Source organism: Cetorhinus maximus, unplaced genomic scaffold, assembly GCF_964194155.1.
Source record: "Cetorhinus maximus unplaced genomic scaffold, sCetMax3.hap1.1 HAP1_SCAFFOLD_743, whole genome shotgun sequence".
Classification (NCBI taxonomy): Eukaryota; Metazoa; Chordata; class Chondrichthyes; order Lamniformes; family Cetorhinidae; genus Cetorhinus; species Cetorhinus maximus.
This window is the reverse complement of record NW_027596685.1, coordinates 109,261-116,544: the sequence shown is the minus strand read 5'-3', so window position 1 is coordinate 116,544 and position 7,284 is coordinate 109,261.

Below are 7,284 nucleotides of genomic sequence, written 5' to 3'. Positions count from 1 at the left end.
CTCAGCATCACTCAGAGCAGTTCAGCATCTACTGTTAATGGAAAAATCTTTCTCAGCTGACATTTAAGACTTGTCTCTGTGGGTGCAGATGGGAATCCCCCAGTGATATCTGATCAAAGTACCTTACTCACAGCTGGGAGTTAGATGTGCATCACAACAGCTTCCTCTCTCTGAGGAAGATACGAAGACTCTGTGTGTGTTCCACCAGAAAGTTGAAATCTTATGTCACTTACATTTCTACATTATTCATAAGGCCCTTTCTGCCAATCAACACATTTCTTTAAAATTTTCTTCCATGTCACAATGGGTGCACTACATTATAGAAACATAGAATCTTACAGCACAGAATGGCTACAGCACAGAAGGAGGCGATTCAGTCCATGAGGCCCATGTTGGCTCTCTGCAAGAGCAACTCACTTGGTCCCATTCCCCTGCCTGAGGGAGTGCTGCACTGTCAGAGGGTCAGTACTGAGGGAGTGCTGCACTGTCAGAGGGTCAGTACTGAGGGAGTGCTGCACTGTCAGAGGGTCAGTACTGAGGGAGTGCTGCACTGTCGGAGGGTCAGTACTGAGGGAGTGCTGCACTGTCGGAGGGTCAGTACTGAGGGAGTGCTGCACTGTCGGAGGGTCAGTACTGAGGGAGTGCTGCACTGTCAGAGGGTCAGTACTGAGGGAGTGCTGCACTGTCAGAGGGTCAGTACTGAGGGAGCGCTGCACTGTCAGAGGGTCAGTACTGAGGGAGCGCTGCACTGTCAGAGGGTCAGTACTGAGGGAGTGCTGCACTGTCAGAGGGTCAGTACTGAGGGAGCGCTGCACTGTCGGAAGGGCAGTACTGAGGGAGTGATGGACTGTCAGAGGGTCAGTGCTGAGGGAGTGCTGCACTGTTGGAGCAACAGTACTGAGGTAGCGCTGTACTGTCAGAGGGTCCATACTGAGGGAGTGCTGCATTATCAGAGGGTCAGTACTGAGGGAGCGCCGCACTGTCGGAGGGTCATTACTGAAGGAGTGCCACAAAATCAGAAGGGTAGTACTGAGGGCGTGCTACACTGACAGTGATGCCAGCTTTCAGATGCGATGTTAAATAAAGGACATAAAAGACCTCGGGGCACTATTTTTAGTAAGAGCAGGGGAGTTCTCCCCGATGTCCTAGCCAATATTTATCCCTCAATCAACATCAGAAAACCAGATTATCTAGGTCATTGGCACATTGCTGTTTGTGGGAGCTTGCTGTGCGCAAATTGTCTGTCATGTTTCCTACATCACAACAGTGGCTAGACTTCAAAAGTACTTCATTGGCTGTAAGTGGGAAGCCTGGAGGTCATGACAGGCGCTATATAAATGCAACAGTTCCCCCTTTTTTGTGTTCTGCTCTGATACTGCACTGGGAACTGGCACACCCATTGAAGATCAGGCTTGGGCTTTGATGTTACCCTCAGCCGAAATAGCTTGTAGAGACTCACTGTCTTAACTCACAAATAAAGACTGCTCAGTGAGATGAGCTACTGAAGGTGAGTGGCAGCCATGGGCTTCGCGCAACATTAAGGACTGAACCTTGACAGGGTGCGGTGTGGATAGTTGTGGGTGCGGTGTGTCCTTCAGGTAACCCCTAAGTTCAGGTCTCCATGTTTGCTGCGGGTTTAATGCAAGTCCAGAGTTGGGGATGGGAGGTGAAGTTGGGTGGGGGTGGGGGTGGAAGATGCAAAGGAGGAGCATTAATCTTCTCCCTGAAGCTGACAGGATCCCTGAGTCCTGGGAAATCTGGCTGGTCACAGTTAAACCATCGGATCAGCTTCACATCTCTCCACAGATGCTGACAGACCTGTTGAGTTTTTCCAGCATTTTCTGTTGTTATTTCAGATTTCCAGCATCCGCAGCATTTTGCTTTTCTCAATCGAAGGCTGGCAGCCTTGTTAAAATATTTAATTGACCAACCCACCTTCTGGTTGTGAATTGGGGTCTTGTCTCTTGACCTGCCTCCCATTAAACCCAGAAATGGGAGTGTTGGGATTTTAGGGCTCAACTTTAACCCTCTGCAAGGCAGCTTGACATCTCACTTGACCCCAACACAGCTGTTTTTGATAATTAAGCCGTAAGAATCAGTACCTGTAAGAAGGCTAAGCTAACATATACTGGGGCCTTCATTCAAACAAAGGGACTGAATATAAACCGTGCAACGAAAATAAACTAAGAAAGGACAGGGGTGTGTGTGGGGGTTGGAGCAAAACGGGAGAGACTCGCAAATGGAAGGAACAGATTTTTAAAAGGAATATTAAACTAGCAAAGACTAAGAGTGTCAGTGGGGAGAAAGAAAATCAACTTTGTGATTAATGCAGCTCTCCGGAATGTCATTGACGATGATCCTGCATCCATATTGGGAATGATCCATGGAATTGTCGCTTGGTCATACAGAACTTGAGTATTGCTGAAAAAAGAGACATATTGTCAAAGCTTTTTGTCTTACACTCGTCAGGACAGATGCAAGAATGCCAAATTTCAAAGGGAGCAACAGTTTATACTGTGTGAGAGAAGGGTGCTGATTGGTTGGCAAGTTAGCTCTAATTGGTTGAGGCGTTGCCATGGGGAATGCACCAAGGAACTATTGTCCCCCCCCATGGTTTTATTTAATTCAAAGAAGTTGCAATGCCTCAACACGTTCCTTTTGCCTGTGATCTTTCTTCAGCAACCAGTGGGATCTTAAACTAAGGCGAACGAGCTTATCCTGAAAGTGGAGTGAAGAGATTTCACAAAGACTCAGTCAGTCCAACTGTAAATAAATGAGCTGAACAGACCAGGCAGCCTGAGGTTTGAGTCATACACCAAGTCAGCTGATTGCAAACCTTGTCTATTTGCAGTGGAGTCAGTGAAGGACAGCAGCTTCCCTCAGTGATTCTTCCGCGCTGAGCATGTGTTGCACTGTTCTCTGATTAGGTGAAAATTAGAGAATAAATTGTCAACTATGTAATGGGTATCTCGTTGCCTGAATTTTCCTGTGAGCGTATAGTTCCTTTTGTTCATGGATGCACTGATGTCTAGCCATAGCACCAGAGGGAATTAAGTGGGAAATTAGGCTGCTTGTTCTTCACCTTAGAGGCTAGAACAACCGAGCATAAGAATATAAACAGGAGACGGAGGAAGCCATTCAGCCCTTCAAGCTTGCTCCAACATTCTTCTACCTCAACTCCACTTTCCCACCCTATCCCCAAATGCCTTAGTTCCCTTCCTACCTAAAAAATATCAACTTCTATCTTGAATTTACTCAATGACTGAGCAACCACAGCCCTCTGGGGAAGAGAATTCCAAAGATTCACAACTTTCTGAGTGAAGAAATTTCTCCTCTTCTCAGTTCTAAATGGCCAGCCCCTTATCCTGACACTGTGATCCAGTGTTCTGGATTCCCCCAGCCAGGGGAGACATTTTCTCAGAATCTACCCTGTTGAGCCTCTGAAGAATTTTCAATGTTTTTTTAATGAGATCACTTCTCTCTTCTAAACTCCAGGGAATATAGACGCAGCCTATTCAATCTCTCCTCGTGGGACAACCCCCTCATCCAAGGAACCAGTCTAGTGAATCTTCACTGTACTCCCTTTAGAGCAAGTATATCACACAGAGTACTTCAGAGGTGGTCTCACCATTGCCCTGTATAATCGTAATAAGACTTCTTCACACGTATACTCCAATTCCTTTGTAACAAAACTAACATATGCCTTCCTAATTTCTTGCTGTACCTGCATGTTAACTTTCTGTGGCTTGTGCACAAAAGTACTTCTTCAAGGTCCCAGGAAATTGTGTATTTTTGGCAAAAAGAATTATGAAGTTGCAGCAAGACCTTTACATATTCTTATACTCCAACCCACTTTCAATAAACATACAATTTGCTTTCTTAATTGCTTGCTATACCTGCACATTAACATGGGATTCACTTGCAAGGACCCCCAAGTTCCTCTGAATATATGCATTTACTATTCCCTCTTTAGAAAATGTATTCAATGATGGAGCATCCTCAACTCTACTTTGGGATAGGGAATTCCAAAGATTCATAACTCTTTGAGTGAAGGAACTTCTCCTCATCTCAGTCCTAAATGTTCGGCCCCTTGTTCTGAAACTATGCACCCTTGTTCTACTTTCCCTGGTCAGGGAGAACATTTTCTCAACCCTGTCAAGCCATTTAAAAATTTACTATGTTTCTATGCAATCACCTCTCATTCTTCTAAACCTCAGAGAATATAGGCCAAAGTTACCCAGCCTCTCATCATAGGACAACCCTCTCATGCCTGGGACCAATCTAGTGTACGCTGTACTGTCTTCAATACAAGTATATCCTTCCTTAAATATGGAGAACAAAATTATGTATGATACTCCATATTAACCTGTCTGTATGCCTTTGCAGAGTCTTTGTGTCCTCCTCACAGCTTACTTTCCCACCTAACTTTGTATCATCAGCAAACTTGCATACATTACACTCGGTCCTTTCATCGAAGCCATTGACATAGAAGCCCCAGCACTAATCTATGTGGCACTTCACTAGATACAGCCTGAAACTGACCCAGTTATTCCTACTCCCTGGCCTGAATCTTTTGGTCAGCATGCAGGGGCGGGCTCTGCTCGCCGACATGTAAAATGACGCGCAGCGACATCGGGCTTGTCACCGCATGTCATTCCAAGTTCAGTTCGGCGGGCATATACCGGAGTCAGCTGCACGCCCGCCAAACTGTCAAAGGCTTATTAAGGCCATTTAAAAACTAATTAAGAGAATTAATGGAACTTCCCATCCAACCTTAAGGTTGGTGGGCAGGCGAAGAGCCCAGGCAGCCTTCGCGTTATCATGAAACCTCATCCTCGGGCAGGATGAGGTTTCATGAAGGATTTATAAGTCAAATAAATTTTTAAATTAAAATTCATTGACATGTCCCAGCCCATGTGACACTGTCACATGAGGGGACATGTCTGAAAAAAAATTTTTTTTCTTTATTTAAATTTTGGATAATGAAATTAAACTCCCGCTCTTACTGCCTGCCATTGGTGTGTATTGGAAGGATTTGCAGGTTGATACTCAACCTGTTCACCTGAACATGACAAGTTGGTCTTGTAATCCGTGTGTAACACCACAGGAGGTTAACTTGCTCACTTTTCCAGAACTGTTTTATCCAATTCAGGGCAACGGGGAGTTGGGGGCCTATCCTGACAGGCAATGGGCAGAAAAAGGAACAAACTTACATTTCTATAGTGCCTTCCACAATCTCAGGATGACCCGAGGCACTTTCCAGCCAATGAAATACCTCTGCAGTGTTGTAATATAGGAACTCTTAAAATAAAACCAAATTAAGTTATTGCTATAAATAGTTAAGTTGAAGAGTTCAACTTATAGCTTGGGTATCAGAGATTGTGAAAGGGTTAATCACAGTTTGCTTTGGGCGTGGGTGCTGTAGTTCTGTGGTTAATCTGTGAGCTCTGTGTGTGTGTGTGTGTAACATGAGTGGAGGATTTCCTTTGAAGTAAGGCATCGGGGATTTTCCCCACCCACATAACAATTTAAATAACCTTTGCCTGTTAGCGAGGGTATGCTGTTAGAGCAAGGGAGAGACTAGAAACAAGAAAAATAATTCACTTCAAACGTGCATTGCTGTAGCCCTGTTGTAATTACAGATGCAGGCTTGTTAACATTGGTTACTCCTTGTGGATGGTTCTTTCAAAGCATCATAGCACAGCTTAATTCAGCAAGGTAAAGCTGTTAATTGCATCTGCCAATCGGATAACTATGCTAGCTTCACTGCGCTCAAACTGTTGCCTCTGTTGTTACCACTGTTGACAAGCTCAGTGTTTGCAGTATCGTCCTGAGTTCAGTGGAGTTAAAGCATAAAAATGAGTGTTGTAAACAAATAGGAATATAGGAACAGGAGGAGGCCATTCAGCCCTTTGAGCCCACTCTGCTATTTAATGAGATCATGGCTGATCTTTTTCTTCAACACCATTTTCCTGCACTATCCGCGTATACATTGATGTTTTTTGTATGTAGAAACCTATCGATCTCAGCAGTTTATTTTGAAGCCATTTTTAGCATTTATTTTATCCAGATTGTTAAATATCTTGTACACATCTATACAACTCTTTTAAGACCAAAGAGTCCACCTTTCATCAGGTTTTCTTGAGTAACAAGAAGGAAGCAGCAGATGACTCTTGGCTTCCCCACATCTAATGCTTGTATGTCTCTGGTGTCTCTTGGTGATGGTGATCAGATTGGAGACAATTATTATGCTGCCACTTGCTAATGGAGTACCACACATACCTTACTAGTGGCATTGTAAATGATGAACTTACGTTGAGTATTATGAATTTACAATAAAAGGAGTTTGGAGCTTCATCCAATAGCTTCATTGTTGAATAAACTGTTAACTCTGGTACAGAACTGTAAAGGTAAGAAAAATCTTAGTTGTGATTCCTGGTCTGTGCATTGATAGCTGATCTCATCAGGAGTAGCTTTAGGTCAATTAGAATTTACCTCAGTCCCCCAGGTTAAGTAAGGGGTAAGTCAGACAGGAATACATCTCACGATTCTGGCCCAGTGATGACCGGAGAGAGTAAATGTGTAGAAGACGTTGCTGTGATCCCCCCCACAATTGAATATTGCATAGAATGTACAGCGGGAAAATGGACTATTTGGCCTAACTGGTCTGTGCTAGTACTCATTCTCCACATGAGCCTCCTCCCGCCCCCTTTTAATCTCACCCTATCAATATATTCATTTATTCCTTTCTCCCTCGTGTGTTTATACAGCTTCCTCTTAAATGCTTCTATACTATTCACCTCAACCACTCCCTGTGGTAGCAAGTTCCACATTCTCACCACTCTCTGGGTAAAGATATTTCTCCTGAATTCCCGATTGGATTTATTAGTGACTATCGTATATTGATGGCTCCTAGTTCTGATCTCTCCAGCAAATGGAAACATCTTCTCTATGTCTACCCTATTGAACCCCATCATAATTTTAAAGACCTCTTTCAGGTCACACCTCAGCCTTCTCTTTTCTAGAGAAAAGAGAACCAAGCCTGTTCAATTTTTTTTTCTGCTAGTTATAATCTCTCAGTTCTGGTACCATCCTTGTAAATCTGTTTTGCACCATTAGTAGTGCTTCCAAATCCTTTCTGTAATATGGAGATCAGAACTGTGCTCAGCAACTCCAAGTGTTACCTAACCGAAGTATCTATACAAGATTAACATAATTTCTCTGTTTTTTGATCTTCTTCCTTTGGAAATGAACCCCAGTCCATTGTTTATATTTTCCATGACC